This window comes from Meleagris gallopavo, chromosome 3, assembly GCF_905368555.1.
Source record: "Meleagris gallopavo chromosome 3, MGAL_WU_HG_1.1, whole genome shotgun sequence".
Lineage (NCBI taxonomy): Eukaryota > Metazoa > Chordata > Aves > Galliformes > Phasianidae > Meleagris > Meleagris gallopavo.
The window spans coordinates 31,255,545-31,278,566 of record NC_139406.1 but is presented as its reverse complement, the minus strand read 5'-3'; the positions used below and the strand labels follow the sequence as shown (position 1 = coordinate 31,278,566).

Here is a 23,022-nt window from a genome sequence, read left to right as displayed (position 1 = left end):
ACATATATATATACACACACATACACATATATACATATACACTTTTATATATAAGTATATGTAAGTGTGTGTGTGTGTATATATATATTCCCATCATAGCACTAAATATTCTCTGCATAATCTCTTCAAACCAATTCCTCTTTCCTCTCCGCTTGCCACTGTTACTCAGAAGATTAAAGCAGTATATATGTATTTTAGAAAGCAAGAGCCACTTCCCTTGGGGCTACTCTTGCTTGTGATATACAGAAGACATTTCTAGCCCATGCTTTCTGAAGAAATAGCCATAATGTTGCATACGAACTGTGTAAGACAAAAAGATGTACTATAAGATATATGAAAAAGACTAACCAACAGGACTCTGTCCTGGGCAGCAAAGTTTTTGTTCTGAATTCGTATTCCCAGGGATCTCAGATCTAACTGTTGTATCCTACGATACAGGTCTCAAACTTTTTATGTGGTTTTCTAGTCTGTGAAAATGTCTATTCTACCTCATAAATTTAAATCGCAGAATCACAGAATTGTAGGGGTTGGAAGGGACCTCTAGAGATCATCGAGACCAACCCCCCCCAAAATAAATATGCCACTATGGTCCACTGGACAAGGGGCCAAGTTCCTCTCTGCTGTTTATTGGATTAGTTCAACAAACTGACTTCAAGTAACCTGTGCCATTTCATTCCAACAAGGAGTTTGACCTGAGTGTCTTGCTAATGCTTTTGATCATAAACACCAAAAGACAGTAATTTTCAAGCTTAAAGGAATTAACAAGCTCAGTTTCTATGGCTCAGAAAAAGCAAAAAATAAAATAAAATTGCAATGTTGTCAAAAAGTTCCAAAATACAAATTATTCACTCGCATGTGAGACTAAATACTATGGCAGGACAGCAATATTCTTTTTGAAATTTCTCATGCAGAAAATAAATGCTGCATTCTTTAAACTCTGACTCATAGAAGGGAACCCACTGAAATTACTGGGGCCACTACCACACTCTGATGTTACCTACATCTGCAGTTCTCAATGCAAGACTAGTAAATACAGCCAACCAATCTTAAAGAGCAGCTGATGCTACGCTTTTTGTACTCCCAGCAGAGAAAAATGAATTACACAAAGAGAACTTTAACATACAAGAGGTGCATAAAAAGGTAGAACACAATATTGCTGTTGGCTTGGATTAGTTTTGCATGTTTAATTATTTTTCTGAAGGAGTGGTAATGACCAACCATTATTTAAATTAGCCAGATCTGAATAAAGTGTTAGGAAGTGTTAGGGACCTCTGATCCAAATGGGGACTGCAATGACAGGGAAAAGGCCAGGCTGCCAATTAGAGTTCTGGTGACTGAGTAGTGAAAGAGGAACTTCTTATCCGGACTGCTAGATTCTTAACTAGCTATTATCACATAAGGAAGAAAAACACAAAGCTTCATTGTGAATAAGCTCCCTCACTAAAACAAGCACACATTTCTCAAAATGTAGCAGCCTTATTCCCCAAAAAATAATATTAAGAAAGGCAATACTGGAGTTAGCACTTTTTTTTAACTTTCCAGAACACCATGTTCTTGCTGGTTACCTATCTTAAAATCATGTGGCAGGAAAAAACAACCAACCATAACGAAAATTAAAAAAAAACAACCCAAAACATGAAAAATACTAGAAACGAAAAACTTGACCAAAAAATATACTGCAAAAAAGCAAAATAGATGTCTTTTCTAGATGAGCGTTTCTCAAGAACACTCTTTTATTGTCTTTTCTTCTCTGTTAAAATCTGTAAAGATCTCAAAAGTTTCTACTGTAACAGTTGCAGAGCATAAAAATATTTTCCATGGGATAATAAATAGGAAGGAACACAATAATATTGTCCAGTGGTATAGAGAACGTAAATCACACCTTCAACAGAGCATAATCAAACTATATTAAGAACTGTCATTCAGTACATCTATAAGCCATGTGCAGGTTAAAGCCAGGTAACATCTTTTTTTTCCAATCAAGGTAACAGTATTTGATGAAACTAACATGTGAGTGAACTCAAACTGCCAACCAGAAATAAAACCCAAACTATTTCACCTGCAATATTCTGGAAAAGAACAGCAATTCTTTTGTGAAAAGACTCTAACAGGAGAATCTTAGTACTATACATTGGTAGGATAAGAAATCATTTCTTTAAGTGGGTTCTTCATTAATAGAGGAAATCTCAACCAGATAAAAAATTACTTGTCTGAGTATGAAAACTATTAGCAAGAAACTTACATTCAATGAATGCTGAAGCTTTTCTCTTACTAATCCCACAAACATCACTGCAATCCTGACACAACATCTAAGCCCCAAAGACTCAGATCTGCTCCACACGCACCTAACAAGGGTTAGGTGTGTGAGGGATCTCACTCTCAGGCTCTCCTCAGCCTGAATTGGCATGGATGCCCACTTCCCAGAAGAACTACAAGCTAGACTGAAAAATGGGAGTAGAGAATGGCCCATTGATCTCATTGCAGCAGTTCCAGAGTGAAAAAAGCTGTAAATACACACATCTGGCTGAAAGCTTAATGAGAGGAGAGCACAGCCAGCTTGACGAGTAAGGAAAGAGCCCTGGGTTTCCGGGCCATCACTATGTCAAACAGGACTTGCAACAGGTGTGAGGCTACAGGGCTCGTTCCCCACTTCAGAACTAATCATAGGCAGCAAGCTCCATTCTGTGAAGTTTCACTTTGCCCCCCTGAACCCTGCATCCTCATCAGTTGACCTTCAACAGAAGTATCCATAGCCCAAAGAAGTGTCCATAGCATCCTTCTCAGTGGTCTGCGTTTGACCCTCCTCAGGCTGGGGCCAGCACAGACTCCCTTGGTTCACATTCCCCTTCCTGAGTAAGGGCATGAACAATGAGCTCCCAGGTAAACAACTGGCAGCAATGACAACAGCCAAGCCTGATGAGACCTTTCCAAAGACCCTGCTGTGGTGACCTACCTCTGGAGAAGGGTCCAGACTCTGTAGCTTGTAGACACTGGGCTGTATTCAGCCTTTGTTACAGGCTATTTCAAGGCAGGTTCTGCTGCGTTTGCAGGTTTCCACCCAATCCTGGCATGCACTACAGAGGCAGATTGTATGTCCCAGCCCCATGTCTTTATTGAGCCTTCCTGGGACTGGCTGCTGAAGACACCTGTTTCAGTCCTAAATATGACAGTAGAGAAGCACAGAGACTACATCCTTCCCTTTGATCTTACACGTAAAGCATTCCTGGCCCAACACTGTATATATTTCACAATTCTCCCACCAACTGCAATGGGAAGTGAATTGCATTTGCTATATTGTGATTTAACTCTCTGTGCCTTGCAGCTGAGGACAGAAATGTTCTTGTGATAAATTTCCTTACCATTAGATTACAGGCAGTAACAACAATGAAGAAAAGAACAAACACTAGAAAAAAAGGAGTGCATTACTTAGACAAAATAATAGAAACCATAAATCACTGCAGTGACAGGATTAAATGTGAAACCTTTAATTATACATTTAATCATTTACCAACTTGCTATTTTCCCTGCAGTAATGTTCATGAAGCTTCAATAAGTTTTCAGCATGAGGATGATTGTATTTTCCACATTGATTTTAAAAGCAATGCACACAGAGATGGTTTTAAGAACAAAATTAATACTAACTTTAATCTTCAGTTATGTTGACACCTTTACTGAACATCCTTGTTGTTCTCAGTCATAGCACCCCTTGCTTAATGACATGACTGTGTCAATGCACGTCAAGCCCATCTCCACTGTACAGATATTGTATAAAATGAAATAGAACTAGGAAATAAGTGGTGATTCAGAAAGTACACTGCAGTATTAAAATCACAGACTGTAATTGCATTGGTGAAGAAGACACTGTGTTATTTATGAAGTACTGACAAACCCGTGCCCACAGGCTGTTTCTGCTCTACTGCTTTTTCCACAAGGAGGCAAGAAACTGCTGCTAGATGAGAAAAATGACTCCCCAGTCCCTGAACAGTTTTTCCTATGGATTCCAGTGTCCAACAGCAGAAAGCGGGACTGGTTTTTCTTTTGCCATTGGGTTCAGAATTGGCAAGGGAATAACGATTTCTGCAAAAATTATGCACATCAGCGTAATCTTTCAGCACTCTCAGAGCAGTATTTATTGAAAACAAAACAAAACATAAAAAAAAAATTTGAAAAGAAAAAAAGAAAAATTACTCTTCTAACTGGGGACTACGTCGAAGTCCAGACAGCTTTTATGTTTACGCAGACCCCCTCAAAGAACACTCAGTATGAAAAAGCAGACTTTCTTCAAAGTCAAAATATTGCTTGTATGTTAAGAGAAACAGCCTAGTATTATATTAAACACATCATCGAGTAGCAATTGTAAAGGCACTATTATTCTGCTGGATATTGTACTGCATATCAGGGAGCTGCTGGCAGGAAAATATTTGTCGTCTGGAGCACCCTTCATTTTGTTTTATCATGTTGCAGGTTCTAGCAAATTGCTTTAAGATTCTTAAATAGGGTGGGCTGACACACAGCTGAATTCAGCAGCACTACCTTTTCTTAAAAAAAAAAAAAAAAAAGTGTTCAGTAGGTTTGTGTTATGGGGAAAATGAGTTCATTATACTCATTCAGTTTCATTCAGTTTAGGCACAGAATACAGAAGCAGAGAAGAACCTTGCCACTGTGTAGAGTGCAAAGATGAGCAATATTGAACACAGTGGAAGTACATGCTCAGAGTGACTTTTGGCTATCCTAACGGAGGAATGCAACATTTTTATTGTTGCCTTTTGCAGAGACACAAGACACTATTTGGATTTCTCCCAGGTAATCTTCAGGTTTGAGTTGGATTTTCTTCCATTTCAGTCATATGTTTGGATTTTCATTATCTTGTTGAAAAGTAAATTATCTGTAGACAGAACACTTGAATCCAATGGATTGGCTTGCTATAAACTGGAGGAAATGCTCCACACTCTGCTGAGATATGTATCTCTACAACATTTTGGAATAGGTAAACACAGAAAGAAAAAGGGATCATAAAATTAGGTTTTGGCTATCACATAAATAGACTTCTCAATTAGGTAATTTTTCCATTTCATTTCATGAACAAGAAAAGATTGCCTAAACAAGGCATGGAACACATATCTAGATCTATAGGAGTCTAACTATGCCAAGAATTAAAAAAAAAAAGATTTTTCCTACCTTCTTTTTTCTTTTGGATCTCTTTTTGAATCACAAGGAGTTTGGACAGTTTCAGTAACAGTTATATATTCCTGTATCACCCACTCAATTTGAAAAGGGCCCTCACAGCACACATACATTAAAAGAAACATGACACAGAACTGTCTATTCTATGAAATCCATGCTCTAGGCCTAAACTGAAAATATAGGGGGTGTCTGTCTTCGTATTTCTGAACATATGTGAGTCTCCAGTGGGAAATTTTTACAACCTTTTTCTCGAAGAGTAATGGAGAGAAAATTTTTGAGGCAACTCTTCAAACAGGATCTCTTGCCGTGTATCTAATCCAAGAATGAGACACAGGGACATTTACTCACCCTGCCAGCAAGATGATCTGTAGGTCTTTGGAGGTTTTTCTTTCTTTCCTTTCTCTAGTCCACTTATGCATCAGGTGCCCTTAGAGATAAGGGACAGCCAAATGACTTTACGTTTCTTGCCCTGGGTTTAAGACGGTTCCCTGTGACAGAGATAAAGAGACCAAATAGGGTGTATGAAGACCTTCGAACAATCATTTCCAGTCATATCATAATTCAAGTTGTTCCTCCTTCCTGCCTTCAATAGTAGCTAATATAGAGGAATAAAATGACCAGGAGAGTTTCTGAAAAAGCAGTCTGCAGGGATCTTTGCTTAGAAAGTGCCAGAATCATTTAAGCTGCGCTATTCAGTTGTGGAAAGATAAAAAATGTGAGGAGAGTTTCCAAAATCTTTTTCCTATCTGATAGCAATCAGTTCTACTAGATGATTGTGCACATTTCAAAGATGTTTTTCTTTCATCTATGTTAAATGTATCTATTCTTTAGTTTCTATGCAGCTGTTCGTGGCAATGGCCGTGGTCCTGTCCGAAATATCCATTCAATACCACCAATTCTCAGCATATTCTCTTTCCTGTATCTTCTTTAAACTATACTTTCTACTTGTTTTTCACTTGATAATGTATTTCTTAAAGATTTTTGTTTGTTTGTTTGTTTTTAACTGCAAACTCTTCCACTTTTGGGATGAGCTGGTCAGACCTCAGTATTTTAGACCTCACCATTTTAGAATGGTGACCAAACAGTTCTGTTTCTTTCTGTTTTGCCATAGCACTAATTGATCTATGAGAGACCATGATAATCTTCTTTGACACTTCTCCTTTTTCTTCAGAAAATTGGTGAATCTGGTAGAGAACTGGAAGAAGAGCTGTTGAAATCGTACAGATGAATCACATCCTCTACAACCACTTCACTGCCATGGCTGGGTCAGGTGGAGAAAAGCAAACATGCAACCACCCCAAATATATTGCAGTTAAGAGCACTATTAAAAGTAGAAATATGCAAACATCCAACTTTGTCAGTTTCAGAGCTTCCCTCAATAATTTCCCAACTGTAAGCTGAGCAGCCAAGAGAGCAGAATAGTTTAAAAGAAAGGAAACCAACCAAGATTTATTTTTCATTGCCTCAAAAAGCCTAAAATGCAAAGAATTTGTAATAGGGGCAACTTTAGAGGTAAAATAGCAAAAATCTCTTCAGAGATTTTTCTGTAAAAGGTCAAGAATATCAAAATCTATCGTCTCACTTTAGAACCATTATAAAGCTACTATAAATAAAGTCTCCTATACGGCACCTTGTCACTGATTCCTATTTCAGTGTACTCAGCACTGCAGACACAGGAAATTCTTAAAATAAACAGCAGTATTCTCTACTTACTGTACTTAAAAAGGAGTCAGAACTTCTGTATTTTTAAGATACTTATTGTAGTTGCTGACTAAGCAAATTGTTTTATTATTGTTCAGATGAACACTACTATTATATCAAAATGTAATTATGACAGCTGTAATTCACAGTTTACCCCTGTTTACCACAAATTGAATGAAGTCATTTTGCTGAATTATTTCTCACTATTAAAAATATGAAAATTTCCAAGCAGTAATTGCTCTTAGAACTAGTCCAGTACTTTCTATGACACTTTTAAATATATCAATACAACTTTCTTGGGTAAAACAGACTGTGCAATTGGAAAATATAGTACATAATCTACTGAAGCTATTAGAGAACTAATGGTTATTTTTCAAAAGTTCTGGCTCAGAAGAAAAATTTGCAGAAAAAAGAAAAATTCTTGACATATTCCAAATAAATATTTAAAAAAAATAGTAAATTTACTTATATGCAAATGCAAAAAAAAAAAAGCAGAAGTAAAATATTTATGTGTATTTCAGAATACTTTATTATGTCTTGCTTAAGAGATTTGGAAAGTAACGATGGACGTGGTAAGAAGATGATCTGAAAAATCAAAACATCACTTGTATTGATTTTTTTTAACAGCTCCACCTGAAACGTGTCTTCAAAAAATCAAGAGAGCAAAAAGACCCAGGTGAGTGAGTTGCTTGCAGAAGACTGCCTCCCTATCACACATGAACGACCAAATAAATCAAAGCAGAGGTATCGCAAGGATAAACAGATTACAAAGAGGCAGGGAGGGCTGCTTGGGAGCAGTGCAGAACATCGCTTTCTGGCCATCTGGGGTGAAATTAGGGAAGTCAGGCATCAGCCAGACTTGAAACAGGTGAGAGAGACAAGGAGCAACAGGAGAAGCTTCTTGGGGAACACTGGCAGCAAAAGGAAGTCTGATGAACCAGAAGCTTCTTCTGGGAGAAGCTGATGAATCTCTATCCTTGGTGACATTTCAAACTCAACTGAGCAAGGTCCTGACCAACCTGATCTAACTTTGTCTTTCTTAGACTAGGATGTTATTGATGGCTTCCAGAGATCCACTGTACCCAACTGGATTCTGTGAAACACTTAGTGTACTTGCTGTTGAATCCAGCCTTCACAAATGTACTTGAAGGGAACAAGATGGAGAGGCCTTATAGGGGCCTTTCATTTCTCTCAATGTTCCCCTGGGTGGAGAGATTCCTCTGTACCATGGGATGGCACTGGAGTATAGGCACTATTGTTTTGTCAAGTGCGTACTTCACCTGTCTCTCCCTCTTTGCTTCTTACCATTTACCCAAGAAAATGCAAGAATTTTGCACCGTGCACTCCTCAAGCCTGAGTAAGCAGCCTCATTATTCAGTCAAAATACCACTGATCTGGAAATGTCTGAACAAATGAAATTCTGGCTTGCTGACCTCACTGAGAAGGACAGTCAATTTCTTCCTAGGGAATTTCCAGCTGTTACTAACAGTGCTTGTTCCCTTCTTTTATTTCAGGGCCATTTGATACAATTCGGCACAACTTCTGGCATTGCACACACACACAGCTTCTTTTGAAATCAGAGAACTTTGCTTAAGATGCAGACCTTCAACTTCCTCTGATTTTAAAAAGAACTTACATGCATCTGAGGACAATATCTGAATCAAGGAAACTGATGTAAGAGATACAAAAATAAGATGTTGTGCCCAATTATGCATCTGCTAACAGGAATTAAAGGGAAAGTTGCCTTTGTTGTCTTCTTTTTACATCACAACTTCTAAGTGTTTCCAATGTCACTCTACAGAGTCATTTTCAAGAAAACTGACCTTTTTTTTTCTTTCCTTCTGTCCTTCCAAGTTTACATATTTAGAGAATGGACAAATAACTTCCCCCGTGATCAGTTATGTCATGGTAGACACGCAACAAAATAGAAACAATATATGCTATATTTGTTATATGCAGAAAGCAACTTCCCAGGCTATAAGTAAATGTTACTACTTATGTTGCTGTTCTCCCAGCAGTGCTGAACACCAATGAATTGTGGATACAACAAATATCCAAAAATGGCTACTGAAAGAGACATAATATTAAGTTCTTAACAGATAATAGCTACTGCTGTACACCCCTACCCTTTATGTTATGAACAGTATGTAAATTATATTTATGCAGAGGAAGCCAGTATTTAAAACTCTTACATTTTTCACAAAAATAGATTTTATTACAGAAAGCATGCCTTCCCATAACAGATTTACAATTGATTAAATAGGATGGCTTGTCCTAAAACACTTACATGATTGCATGCAAAGAAAACAGATGGTCTGTGTTACAGTAATTTGATTTCTTCCAGTAAACATTACTCATGATATAGAAAATGCTTACGTTGATCTCTTCCAGAATGATGAGTATGCTTTGCTTCTCTCTTTAAATGAAGCCTGTAATTCTGTTCAAGAAATAGCACAGAAGCTCTGGTTTCCCAACAAATCAAATAAAATCAGGTAGTCTAATGCATCATCCCTCACTTAAGAGCCTGATAACACAGAGATTCATTTTAACCTTCCACTCTCCCAAAAGAGCTTAGCATAATAGTATGATCTTTTCTCATTTACTTCTTTTGTAATGCCACTTCATACTCAGAAAAGAACACTTCTATTTTCATCTACCTTCATCAGAAGACATATCATATATCAAAATACAGTATCTATTCTTTTCTGATTACATCCAGCATTCTTCTTCTTATACAGCTACAGGTGTATAAGAACAGAAAAAATCTTGCTGAAAGATCTCCATCTACCCACCTCAAATTAATTTCCATTACTTGAATCAAACCAAGAGCTCTGTTCAGGAAACTTTGGTTCTCAGATTTTCCTGAATAGATTCTTCTTAAGCTTTATGTTCTGAAGCACTAGATGCAGTGTGATCTGCCTTTATAATGCAGACAACACTTGCAAAGTAGTCTAAATCCTTGAAGACCTTGGGTTCAAATAGTAGGTGGGAACTCAGTAGTTTATTCCTACAGGGTGTCAGTTGGGGCTGATAAAGGGTACATGTCGCCTCTCACCATTCTTTTGCATATGTGAGTACAGATAGACCTTCTCAAAGCCACAAATTTAATCCCTAAGAGTACATCCTTACATCCAGCCCTGTTCTTTAGAAGGGTTTCACTTAGAAAACGATGTTCCATCATTTTCAAGTAATAACATTCCTGCTGGGATGTATCCCTATTTGTCATTATCTTGTCTTGTCTGATTACTGTCGCTTCACCTGACTGGCCTGAACTTACCCCATCTGAATAAAGTAAGGGCACAATCCTATTAAATGCCTGCTGGGAACACCCTAAGCTGCTGCTTTTGTTGGTGGGAATTAAGGGTTCTCAGAACATTGTAACAGGTACTCGGATACTTGAGAAATTGGACTCTTAATTAGATATTCCCTCATGACATAGTGTGATTATTTAATGTTCTGACAAGATGCCTCAGCAAACTCACAAGCCCTGAATTAATGACCTTAGAAGAGCTCTTTGCCAACTGCGATTCTGTGAAACCTTTGTCATGCTTGGCCATGGAAGCAAATTGCATTTCATGAAGCATACGAAATGATTTATCCAATGAATTGGCTGAGTTATATACAACATGAACTACCAGCCAGGCTTGCGATGTCCAGTTTTAAACAGCCGATCTTTCTTTGTCCCTTTCCTAATCTCTTGCACATGCCTTACTCCTCAACCCTGCCATGCACATATTTGACTATCCCACTTGCTGACGGTGCTCAGCAGTAGCAGCAGTCCTTGTGGCAACATGGGATGATTCACCCCATAGCCCACAAGTCAGATTCATACTGCCAGAGCAGTCCCTTGCCATAAATTGCCCTTTCTTCTGCTTGGCTCATTGGTATTATAATATTTGTTACTCACATATAAATTTCCAGCTCAAGCCTATTAATCCAGGGGCTGCTCACATTTTTTAATCTGTATTAAAAAAATTAACAAAACCTCAATAGAGTTAAAAAATCTGCCTTACAGCTGAAGCCATGTTATCAAACACATTAATAAAAGATACAACAAGCATGAAAAACAAAACGTAAATAAACAGAACGATGCAGACTGAGATAGTGTATCACACAGCAAAAGCAGGTTTAGTAATTTTTTTTTTTTAACCATTCACTTTGCTTAACAGATTTAGGCACAGTCACCTCAGAGGAAAAGGACATCACATCAAATGTCTTCTATAGGATTTTAGCAAGAGTTACATTCTGGTTACTAACCCTGGATCAAGTGTGCAAAATTGTGGTGCTTAGCAATGAGTACTCATCTCTCCCCACACTGCAGAGATGGATGCTAAGGAAGCAGCCTTTAGGCCATCCACCCTTTGCTCCCTCGACACTCAAATACCCACCACAGACCCAAGGACTGCAGTCCGAATGCATCCAATCAGAAGAATTCACCACATGGAGTCACTCACAGCCCCCACCCAGATCCTGTACCTAGATAAGATTCTTGCTTTACCTGCTTGCCTTTTAGATAGGCTTTTTTTTTTGTTCTTTTATGAACAACATTTCCATCAACTACATTTTTTTTTCCCCATGAGTTTTCAGTACAACCTTGAATTGTGTCTCATCATCAAATCCACTTCCGCAACGAGGAATCTAACTTCAGATAAATCATTCCACCAACACATTTCCACTACAACAGAAACAGTTCCCTGAGTGCTTTATGCATTCTGGTAAGCATCTGCTTTGCTAGGAGTGGATTAAATAACACTGCTTCTATTATTCTAATAGTTTGTGAGATCATATAAAATATTTATACTGTCAACTGCAGGCAAAACGCCTATTCTGAGTCATGCTCCAGAAGCTCAGCAAGATCTTATATTGATAGAAAAATACCTCACTTTAAATAATTGGGCAATTTTAGATATTCCTTATTCTATGAATCTCAGGTAATTTTGCTGTTTCCCCCTTGGGAACATGATCCATTTTAGTAAGAATCATTTTCCATGTTCAAGGGTTTCCTGTGTATTAGTAGAAACATCTCCCCACATCATGTAGAATCACAGGGCCAACATAAATACAACTATGAAAAAAATACAAATGCTGTCAGTAAAGATCAGTGTTCTGTCTGTGTTTCTTCATTATATCTGGCACCAGAGATTTTTTAGTACATAGGTATGAAGAATTTGATAAAGTCTCAATTTTCAGCTGATTTCCAAATTTGCAAAGAATATGCAGTTATTTGCAGACTGTATGCACCAAATCCTATCAGCGTGATAAGCTGGTATCAATCTTCATGTGTGAGAATATTTATACGGACTGAATCTTTTATTTAGAGTCATACTCTTGATTGTATTCAGGTTTCTCTAGCTCACGTCATGTGGCATGACTGCTTTAGGATTCAAAGTCCATTTTCATAGAAGAAATTTGTTTCAGCACGTTCAAGTTCTAATTTAGAGCGTGTTTTTCTTAAAACATGACAAACATTATGCTTTCCTCACAATAACACACTGCAGGATGGTTAGCATTAGATTCTGCAGCTAGCCACTGTATATGCTTTCTTACACAGTTTTTTTGCAGCCCCAGGAGACTGAGTCACGAGGAAGAAGGCCACAAGCCATTCCTGTCCAGAATTTCCCCTGAGTAGCAGCATTTTCACTCAGTCTGAAGCCATTAAGGACAGTTCACTGAATCTGAATGAACCCTGACATTCACTTTGCCTCACCCTTTCCTCAGCTAAGGAATGAGAGCATCAGCAGCAAAGAAAAGAATGAAGAAATAGGAAGATGGAAGGCAAAGTGGCATAAGAAAAGAGTGCAGTCTGCTTCCCTTTCCATTGGCAGTAGACATCAAAAGCAATCCCAGAGCCAATCCCATGCAGCCTTTCATATGCTATAGACAGGGAACCTCACTAAAGGTGGATGTCTCAGTCAACAGTCAAAATCAGCTGTCAGGCAGATGTTCAAACTAAGTGCATCTTTAATGGCTGTGGACAATCTTCTCCGTAGTCTCATACTTCGTTCTGTCTACACATACATCCAGAGACTACTCTGGGTCACCTTTGGCCAGCTCTGGTCCCACTGCTCCCAGTTTCCTTGACAAAAACAGCCACACAGTTGCTGTTGGTGTGTGAGGTTCACACCCTTGATGGAGTGGACAACCCGCATCTTCCAGCCATGCTCCTTATAATGGCAGCATGCGTGGGCATGGGCAACAGGTGGAAGGAAAGCAGGCAGAAGACAAAGAGCTCTGCCACTGCCACATAGCAAAGGCAGGGAAGAGGGTAACAGTGCTCATAATTTCCGGTGAGAAACTGGGCATTAAGCAGCGCCTGCTTATTCTGTTTTCTCCCCACTGCATGACTCTGCTCCTCTACTCAGTTTTTATAGGCACCTCTCACTGCAGTGCTCTCCAGCACTCTGCGTCTTTTGTGTCCTGGGGGCTCCCCTCTCTATCTCCTTGCTGATTAGGAGTGTCCCTTGAGCAGCTCCCACCACTCTGACTGCCAGTCCCATCTGTCCAGGCTGCAGCCTGGTCAGGGCAGCCACTGAGATTCAGTGTAATTAGAAGAGAAACTGAATTGTCCAGTCATCCTTGTTGAGCTGGGAAAAGGATTTAGATACCCAATGCTTTTAACTTCAGTAGACCCAAAAGCATAATGTTGACCTTCCTAAAAATCAGGATGGTTTTCCAGGAAAAAAGCATCAATATTATTATAGTAATCTGTGTTGTGACTTGTTAACTTCCCTCTTTTCAGCCAATGAATGCAAAACTGCAATAATTTCACTCTGAAAAATCAGCCTTGAATGCATGCAAAGTACACATCTCCCCTTGTTTACCCAGAGACCACACTGATTTTGCTCACATCTTTAAGATCCCCTATGCATGTCTCCTTACTGGTTTCATTTCTTCCCATTTTCTCAACCTGACCCCCATGTTGACCCTCATGTTCCTACACTCCCACCAGTCCTTTTCTTATTTTACTATCCTCAATAGAGCAATAAAATACGGCTAGAAAATTGAAAAATGAACATTCATAACCCAGCAAGCACTCATCCTATGTATTAGGTTTTAAAGTGATTTTTCAATAGATTTAGCAGCTGCCTTCCTAGTGGATGATAAAGCACTCAGCCAAATAGCACCCCCTCTATTTTACTACTTTTAATTATACTAAAAATTCTTAAATAAAATAGAATAAATTCTCACTCATTCAAATTATGTAAAACTGTTTTGCATAGCTTTTATTTAGCAGTTACCATGTGCTATTAAAATATAGAAATTATCAAATTGTGTTTATTGCTCAAGAAATAGTTAATAATATAATGTTCAATAAATACAGTTTTCAACAACATGACAGCACAATTATCTTAGAATCTATGAAAATTCATTTCAGACTCATTCCATGCCTCGGTTTCTAAAGGCACTTCCACAAATCTGTTCCTCCCTTATCTCCTTGAAGAAGACCCCAGGAACAACAGAAATCTCTCACTGCTGTTTAAGCAGTCACATCTTGCCCTTCAGCAAAACAGAAGAGCATCTCACATTATTACAATGGAATAGTTCAGTTGAAAGGGATTTATGAAGATCATTGAACGCAAATGACTGACCACTTCAGGGATAACCTAAAGTTAAGTCACATTACTGAGGACACTGACTAAATGCCTCCAGAACGCTGATAGGCATGGGACACCAGCCAACATTCCAGGAAGCCTGCTGCAGTGTTTGACCACCCTCATGGTAAATAAACTTCTCCTGATGCCCAGCCTGACCCTGCCCTGGCAGCTTTGTGCCATCAGTGACCAGGTCACAGCCCGGCACCTCATCCTGCTTCCCATCAGGGAGCTGCAGAGAGTATTAAGATCGTCTATCAGCCTCCTCTCCAGACTGGGCAGCCTGAGTGACCGCAGCCTCTCCCCATGGAGAATCCTTTCAAACATTCCCACAGATACCTCAAGTTTCTTGACTGTTCCTTCTATTTTAAACTGAGAAACAACTTCCCTTATTGCATAGACAAAATCTTGACATCAGACAGTCCTGACAATGTCGAGGTGTTTACTCCCAGCATTAAGCATCTAAAGCTGAAATGTCAGCAAGACCAAAGTCTATATACAAACTAAATTTAGCCTAAAATTTAGACTCATAACAAAATCTGATACTGAGGAAATATTCCAGCTAAAGTGAGAGGGTCCAGTTCCACTTCTTCCACAAGATTGCACTCAGGTGTGAAACCAAGTTTTCTATTTGTCGTTTAAATAGTTTTGCAGATAAGGAGGAGATAAGACTTCAGGTCAAGCCAGGTATTTAACTACCAAGCGTATGTTCACAGAATCACAGAATTGCAGGGATTGTAAGGGACCTCAAGAGATCATTGAGTTGAACTCCTCTGCTAAAGTAGGTTCCCTACAATAGGTCACACAGATAGGCATCCAGGTGTCCAGGGAATATCTGCATGGAAGGAGACTCTACAAACCTCTCTGGGCAACCTGTTCCAGTGCTCTGTCACCATTACCATAAAGAAGTTCTTCCGCATGTTTGTATGGAACTTTCTATGTTCAAATGTTAGGACATTACTCCTTTTTCTATCACTATGCACCACCAAGAAGAGTCTGGCCTCATCCATATGTCTCCCACCTCACTTTAGATATTTATAAATATTAATCAGATGTTTAAGATAGCAAGGAGGGCTGAGATTTTATATCTTCTCTTTAGGAGACATAGTCAACAACTATAAAGAAGCAAATATATATCAACTATTTAAATAAGAACTGCCATGTCAGGGACAAAAGGAAACCTATTGTTCTTTCAATTTCCCCCCCTTATCCTAAGATCTGCAGTGGCAGCACTCTGACAGCAAGTAGAATTCTATTGATACACTCCTTATCCTTCTGGCAAAATAAGAACCAGGTTCCTGAAACCTGATTTTAATATTAAAACATGTTCAGAGAGAGTCTTTTCTGGGTTCTCTGTGAAAGTCTTGCTTGGTTTTACGCCTTGTCAGAGCTGACATAATTCTTAATCAGGGCTCCTTTAAAAACTCAGTGAATAGATAATAATATTGAGAAAACTAGGACATTAAAACTTTGATTCACATAGCACATGTCTCTAACACTTCCCATACATTATGCATAGTTGTACTATATTTTGAAGGAAACCGCTGTGACGTGTTTTCAGTGGGAGATATACACATGACTACAGAGTCTACAGCAGTTCAAAAACAGATTCTGTTCACATGTTAAGATGTTCAGATAATTAGGCAGAACGGCAAGAAAGGAATACTTTGTCCCAAACCAGAAACATTTTGGATTGAAGGAAACATGGATTCTGTGTTACTATGGAGGTATCTCATAGGAGTTACAGTATAGGTGCCTCAGCAGCCCAGTGTCAAGGATGTGTAGATCTTCTAAGACTCCAGTTTACTGTCTGAAGACTATGTCATTGGAAATATTCAAACTCCAGTAGGAATATAATAATGACCTACAGCTGCCTACAGTTATCATGTTATTTTTGCTTTTTAAAGTGACAGGAATTATTGACAAATTAGTATTGACTCTGATCTCTTTAACTGTTCTGCAGATACATTTTCATCCTTATCATTTACTAGACAGTGTTAACACTATATCCCTCCTTTAATGATGTGACCGACTTTAAAGATTCATAAATTCATTACTACAGTATATATCAAGGTTAGAAGAGGGAGAATTCCCTTATCAGTATGAAGGACTCGTACAGTTTGCAACAATCCTAGATGAAATTACCCTTTTGTCTTTCAATAAGCAGAAATCTCCTTCAGTGGCAAACATTCATAATGGACTGTTTCATCTTGGCAATCATCTGAACAGCTTCTAATGTAATTAAGGCTTTAGGACAGAGTGATCTCCTCTTTAACAATTAAATATTTATGTTAACACACACATCACTTAATTGGCTTAACATATCAAAAGGTATTAATTGATTGTACAGTGTGGAAGGACTAGAAAAAAAGCCTAGCACAGGTTTAAGTCTTTTCGGTACTAAACTCTAAATTAAAAATTGCAGGGCAGATACAGAGCATCAAAGACAAGACAGTAAGCAAGAACTAAGACAAATGATATTTAATAATCATTAGTTCTATAGCACCACTATGCTAACTGCTAGCAGTACAAACTGTAGGACAAGAAACCAGGAAAACCATTCACAGAAGTCATATTAACAAATGCTGGAAATGAAACAAAGAAGATGAGCAGAGATTAGAGAGATCCTTGGTTCAACAATAGGTCCATGTACTCTCGGTCATTAATCACTGCTGAACACTCGATTCCAGAGCTGTGCCAAAGAAAAGCTGTAAGTGGCATAATGCTATCTATGTCAACATGAACTGCATAATGAAACAATATCTACAGCCTACATCATCTCTACAAAGATCAAAAGAACGTATCACATTTTATTCAATTATCTGGCAGAGATAGACAGAATTTAAATATGCGAAAGCCACACTAATTGGAAACATTCCTTTCAGGGTTTTTTTCAGCCTTTTTTCCTAGGGAATTAGAAGATATCTGGCCGGGAGGAGGTGAGAATTTGTCTCAATAGTTGCTAAAATTAACTTAAATATGCAGTTACAGGCCATCTCTTCTGCTAACAAGCACTTACTGATACCATTTTACTTAGTAAGAAGCTGACTTCTAGACTAACAAGTAGCTCAATGGGGAACATTCAAGCAGCTTCGTGGGGAAACAACTTAGAAATTAATATTTTATCCTCTACTTTTTGAGATCTTACAGGCCCTACCATTAAAGACCGATTTTATTTATTTCTCTATCAAAGGACAGAAAAGAAGACGAAAAATTAACAGATGTTGATGTTCAGTACCAATTCAAGGGACAAGTTTTTGGCATAGATATTTGTGATTATTACCCTGTTAAACAGCCCTTTGTAAAAGATGCTTTTTGAATTTGGAAACATTAGAAAATAAGGCCTGTCTAAACTATAGTTTTAATTCTTTAAGATGGTACAGACACTGCTACAAATGCAGGCCTGCATCTTCATTTTCTGGCTGCCTTTGTGGTTTTAACCTAGGCCATGTGATAACACAGACTATACACAGGGAAGGGAATAAAGGAGTGGGATGGAAGGAGGGCAGAATTGCTTCCTTTCAGTGGCGGTACAAGCTAAAAGCATTTGATTTCATCTCCACCCTTTTTGATAGCAAAGCAGAAAAGAACGTAGATGGGAGACAATTTCTCAGCCCCAAATCAGAAACACTTCAGTCTGCATTCCAAAACTAGTTGCAACATACTTCAACCAAAGGCGTACTTCCATGAGTTGTCAATGAGATACGAGAACATAATAACTTGCCGGAAATTCTATCATCAAAAATCGAGAATCAAACCCCTCTTAATAGGAAAGCATCCTGAAGTATGAGAAACATGTTACAAAAAAGAATGAAGCCTGGGAAAAGATAAGGCAGTTTAAAAAATGGAGCAGTAGTCTTTGTAAACAGAAAAGAGAGTCAGGGACATAAATTTGCTATGTGTAATGTCCCAAAAATAGTCGTGTACTCATCACAAGCTATTTCTGAATTCTGACAGTTAATGCTCAAAAATACAGTCTGTGTTTTATTCCTGGCATTTATTTAATAAATTATATTAATATTTATCTCAAACTTCAATGAGCTTGGAAAATTTTGCTCCATATCGTGGTCAGTACTATGCCTACAAGCACGACAAGGCTTCTCACAAAGTATAAAAGCTTACAAATCTTTTTAAAAGAATGTTCTCTGCACATTCACTCAGCTCTATTCGCAGTGAATGTTCTTACCACAATTTGCTTCAAAATAGATTAAGTGCTATCATCAGTTTACCTGTGTTGTGCTTTCCAGGTAAGAACAACATTTGGTCTTAAGGAGGGGAAAAAAAAAAGAAAAAAAAGAAAAAAGTAGATACTAAATAATTCTTCACAATATCTGAATCTAAGATCACATTAGCTGATGAACGATTTCTTCATATTTTTTTTTTTTAGTATATTATATATCTTCTGCTCCTTGCATTGCGAGGACTGAATACTTGTTTTTTCCTTAAAATTACAGTTTTGTATTTCACCATACCCATCTCAGTTATCTTTTTTTTAAGTTGAAAAACTAGACAATAAAATAATAGATTATATTTAGTGTTGAAAAATTTGAAGGAATATATATAGAAAATACCTGCTAACTATTCAAACACACTACTGGATCTTGCTGTTGAGGAAACAAGCTTCAGAACCACCATGGACAGCTCTGTAAAAAGATCCAGGCAGCTGCGCTAGTGGTCAAAAAGGCACGTATGATATTACTGATAGAAGAAGAACAGAGAAAAAAACATAATAAAAACATAATTTTAGAAGAAGAAAACATAATTTTAAATTATTATTATTACTATTTTAATGCACTCGTAAGAATTTACTAAAATATAAGTAGTATCCTTGTCTATAATAGAAATTATTATTATTACTCTTATTTGTCTTTATTATGTTATTGTGCAAAATGGCACAAATCCAGGGTTTCAGTGATGCACACAGTTCTGCTCCTCACTCTGTGAGAAAGAACCGATACATAACAAGGTGTGTAACACACTATACCACACAGAGATCTCGATGGACTGGAAGACTGACCCAACACAAACTGAATGAGGTTTAATGAAGATGATTATTTTGTCCTGCATCTGGGAGGGAATTATCCCAAGCAGAATTTCTGGCTTGGATATAGCACAGCTAGAAAGGACCTGGATTCTCAGTGGAGAGCAAGGTGCTCATGAGCTGACCGTACATCTTCGCAGCAAGAAACCAACATGGAGCATGGAACACATCAGAATAAGTAAAATAAAAGATAAAAAATGTCTCTATTTCATTCTAATTGGCATTTGCTAAGTCATAACTGGAATAATAAGTCCAGTTTTCAGCACTCAATACAAAAGACACATTGAAATATTGGATGTGGTGCAGTGGAGGGCCAACCAGGATAATCACAGAGTTGGAGAACTTGATGCATGCTAAAAGGTTGAAGGAATTTGGCTTGCTCAGCCTAAAGAAGAGAAAGGGCAGGACAGAATCTAATCATGTTTTCCTAATACCTAAAAAGTAGGTATAGAAAAGATGGAAATATTCTTTTTAAAAGGACACAGTGACAGGACATGTGACAGGACAGAGAATGTGCATGAAGCGCTTCAAAAGAAATTGCACTGGATACAAGAAAATGTTCTTCACTGTGGGAACAACAAAACATTGGAATAGGTTGTCTTTAGAAGTGATGGAACCTCCCTTGCTGGAAGTATTCAGGACTTATCTTGCTGGGACAATGATTAACACCTGCTTTCAACTGCAGATGGGCTCAGGTGTTCTCCACAGGTGCTTCCATGCAAAGCTTTTCCTTGTTTCTACACAGGAGGGCAGCAGGCACTATGAAATTTCTGAAATAGCTCCCACAGAGGGCAAGAAGCAGCAGAGCAGCACTTCTGGCAATGAAAAAGATATGATAGAAGATTGAAAGGGAGAAGATAGAGATTTCTTGGTGCTTCATGAAAGACTTAGAGAAGATAAGTATGGAGAAGATACTTAATTTTTTCACAATGCAGGAAAGAAGAGGATATTAAATCAAATTTTCAAAGGGAAGACTTGTAAAAGGCCAAAGTATTTTTACCAACAAAACTTAACTGACCCGTGACATACATTTTCTATGTATCAAAAGAATAAAACAAATCAAAAGGACATGTTAAAATGGATCCACCAACGTCTGTTAATAGAAGGGATGAAGACTCCAAGCTGACCAGACATGGGAGAGTATACTTCTGCAATGATCATGATATGTACTTGGGCCTTTTTTAAAAGGATTTCTTGTATTTGGAAAAGTAGAGTTCATAGGAGAATGGGAATGTTTTACCTGAGAAATTTCTCCAGAAATAAATTCTGGTTTCTTTGCTGCCATGTCTGACTCAGGAAGATACTCACCAGCTTACTGAGTCATTCTGTCTTTCTTTCCTTCTTGTTTTTTGTTTGGCTGTTTTTTAGCGTTTTGTTGTTGTTATTGTTTTCTCTTTATAAACCTTAATTTCCTACCTTGGGAAAAAAATAAAACATATTCTTTTGAATAGCTGATAACATAGCAACCAACATTTGGCCTATTTTTCAATTTTAACTGATGCTGAGAGCGCTCAGATGGAAGAAGAATCATGCATATGACTATAGCAACAGTGGGAATTCTCCTAGCTTTATAAATGAGAACCATGGCTTACCACAGGGAAGCCACAGAATGCCTTAAGGCCCCAACTGTAGCAGCCTGTCTGAACCTGCTGTGCAGCAGGATTTGTTTCTTAAAATTCACAATTTACATCTTTTTGCCAGAAGGGAGGTTGCACCTTTTGCTATTTAAAAAGAAGAAACAAAGTGTAGATTTTATCAGTAGCCTTTGGTAAATATTTCTTTCTATCTTTCAATTGAAAGCCTCTAAAAGGAACTTAATTCAAAGCTGAAAGATGAGTTCACATGCATTTTCTTGGTAGCTTTCATGGAGTGTGACACTGCAATGGTGCTCCAACACAGCAAAGCTCTAGTCAGTTCATTTTCACTGTCACATGAACTTGTGTTGCAAAGTAACTAAGTAGTCTGATGATAACAGGAGGGTTACAGGACATAAATAGCCATAATATCTAGGACGAAACCCCATGTCTGATGGGATCAGTCAGAATGCCTACTGGTTTTGTTTTATCTGTAATTTCCTGTTCCAAGTATTTATGAGTTAATATGGGTTAGATATACTGGCATCAAAATTTCTCTAGGTTCTTACTCAATAGTGATACATTACTAACACTAGAGGACTGACCACTGAAATTGCTACTTCCTCAGACAAAATCTATTTTCTGCTACATCTAAATTTCATGGCTGCTTTTTACTGTGATCAAGTACCACAACCAAGACAGAATGATGAAATACATCTCTGAACCATATTCACAGGTATCCTTTCCACCATCTTAACTGATTTTTAGACTGCATGTTACATCCTTTCTGTCAAAATATTGATAAGGAATTCAAACATCCAGATTTGAGTCATTCACAGCACATGGCTCAAACACTCACTTCACAAAATAAATGGCAAAGTATTAAATTCCTTTCTCCTTTCATTTCTGAAAGTCCTTCAAAAATCAGAGGTAACTCAGTGAGACTGTTCATACACAAATATCTCATCTGTCAGATTCATTTTGAAGTATTATCACTCTTTTCTGATCAAATGCAGACTCTTGAAAGGATTCATCACTGTTCACATAAAAATCTCTGGATACTCAATGAAAAATAAAAAACAACTCTTGGGGAAATCTGCTCTATTCAATGCTTTTGCATTAATTTTCTATTGAAATCATCTGCAAATTGCAATTTATCAATTTGTTCTGATTTGTGACGTCGATATCAGCAGATACGCTTTCTTCTGTGTTGCCTCAGATGCACCACAGAAAGGATGCATTTCAGTTCTCTGTTAAGTTTTGACCATTCAAAAGGCCAAGGAACCAGAACACCCAGCAGATCATTTGCTTTTTAAATACTTAGATAAAAGAAAGTGAGCCAAATTCATGCACTTGGATAACAGTATTGATCTGGAGATGTTTAATTAGGAAACAGCAAATTCATAGTCACCTGAATGAAAGGTTGATGTGGGGCAGTGGATTTTATAACATTCTAAAAAATAAAAAAAATCAAGGAGAGAAAATCTTACACTCAGTGGATTAAATAAACTTAATTGAATGCATCCATTTCTTAAAGATGTTGCTCTCACTCATGAGATAAAGCAAATAAAATTGTGAGAAAATGCTACAATCCACAGATAAATATATATATATATTTAGCAGTGAATAGAACAATTCATTCACTCTAAAATCAGAATCCATGTTGCTGTTTAAATACATTTTTTTTTCTGATTAAATTAACCAGATTATCATCATTCTGATTAAATTTCAAATACGACAGTCCCCATTTTGTTGCTATTTGGAATACATCCAACAAAGTGAAAAAGGCTAGTTGATTTTTTTCAGTCAAAATGATGAGCTACTATAAGCAGATAATCAATGAGTTTCAGATTGCTTTTCAGCTTCTTAAACACAAATAGAAAATCAAAAATTAGGGAAGAATAGAACTGATTATCCTGTGACCCTTACT

The 23,022-nt window shown here is 37.7% G+C and overlaps 1 protein-coding gene across 10 annotated transcripts in view; it reads right to left on the bottom strand.

The window, feature by feature from the left end:
- LOC100547566 (poly(rC)-binding protein 3-like) overlaps positions 1–23,022 on the bottom strand; it is a 472,557-nt gene that overhangs the window by 363,435 nt on the left and 86,100 nt on the right. For 6 of the 10 annotated variants that reach the window (XM_085220561.1, XM_085220562.1, XM_085220559.1 and 3 more), the window contains exon 2: positions 5,533–5,672. The exons of 1 other annotated variant lie outside the window; for it this stretch is intronic. The gene's annotated coding sequence lies outside the window, so the exon portion shown is untranslated. Of the gene's footprint in view, positions 1–2,953; positions 3,190–5,532; positions 5,673–23,022 lie in introns of those variants that run through there. 3 more of the 10 variants (XM_085220564.1, XM_085220567.1, XM_085220563.1) reach the window with 1 other exon arrangement.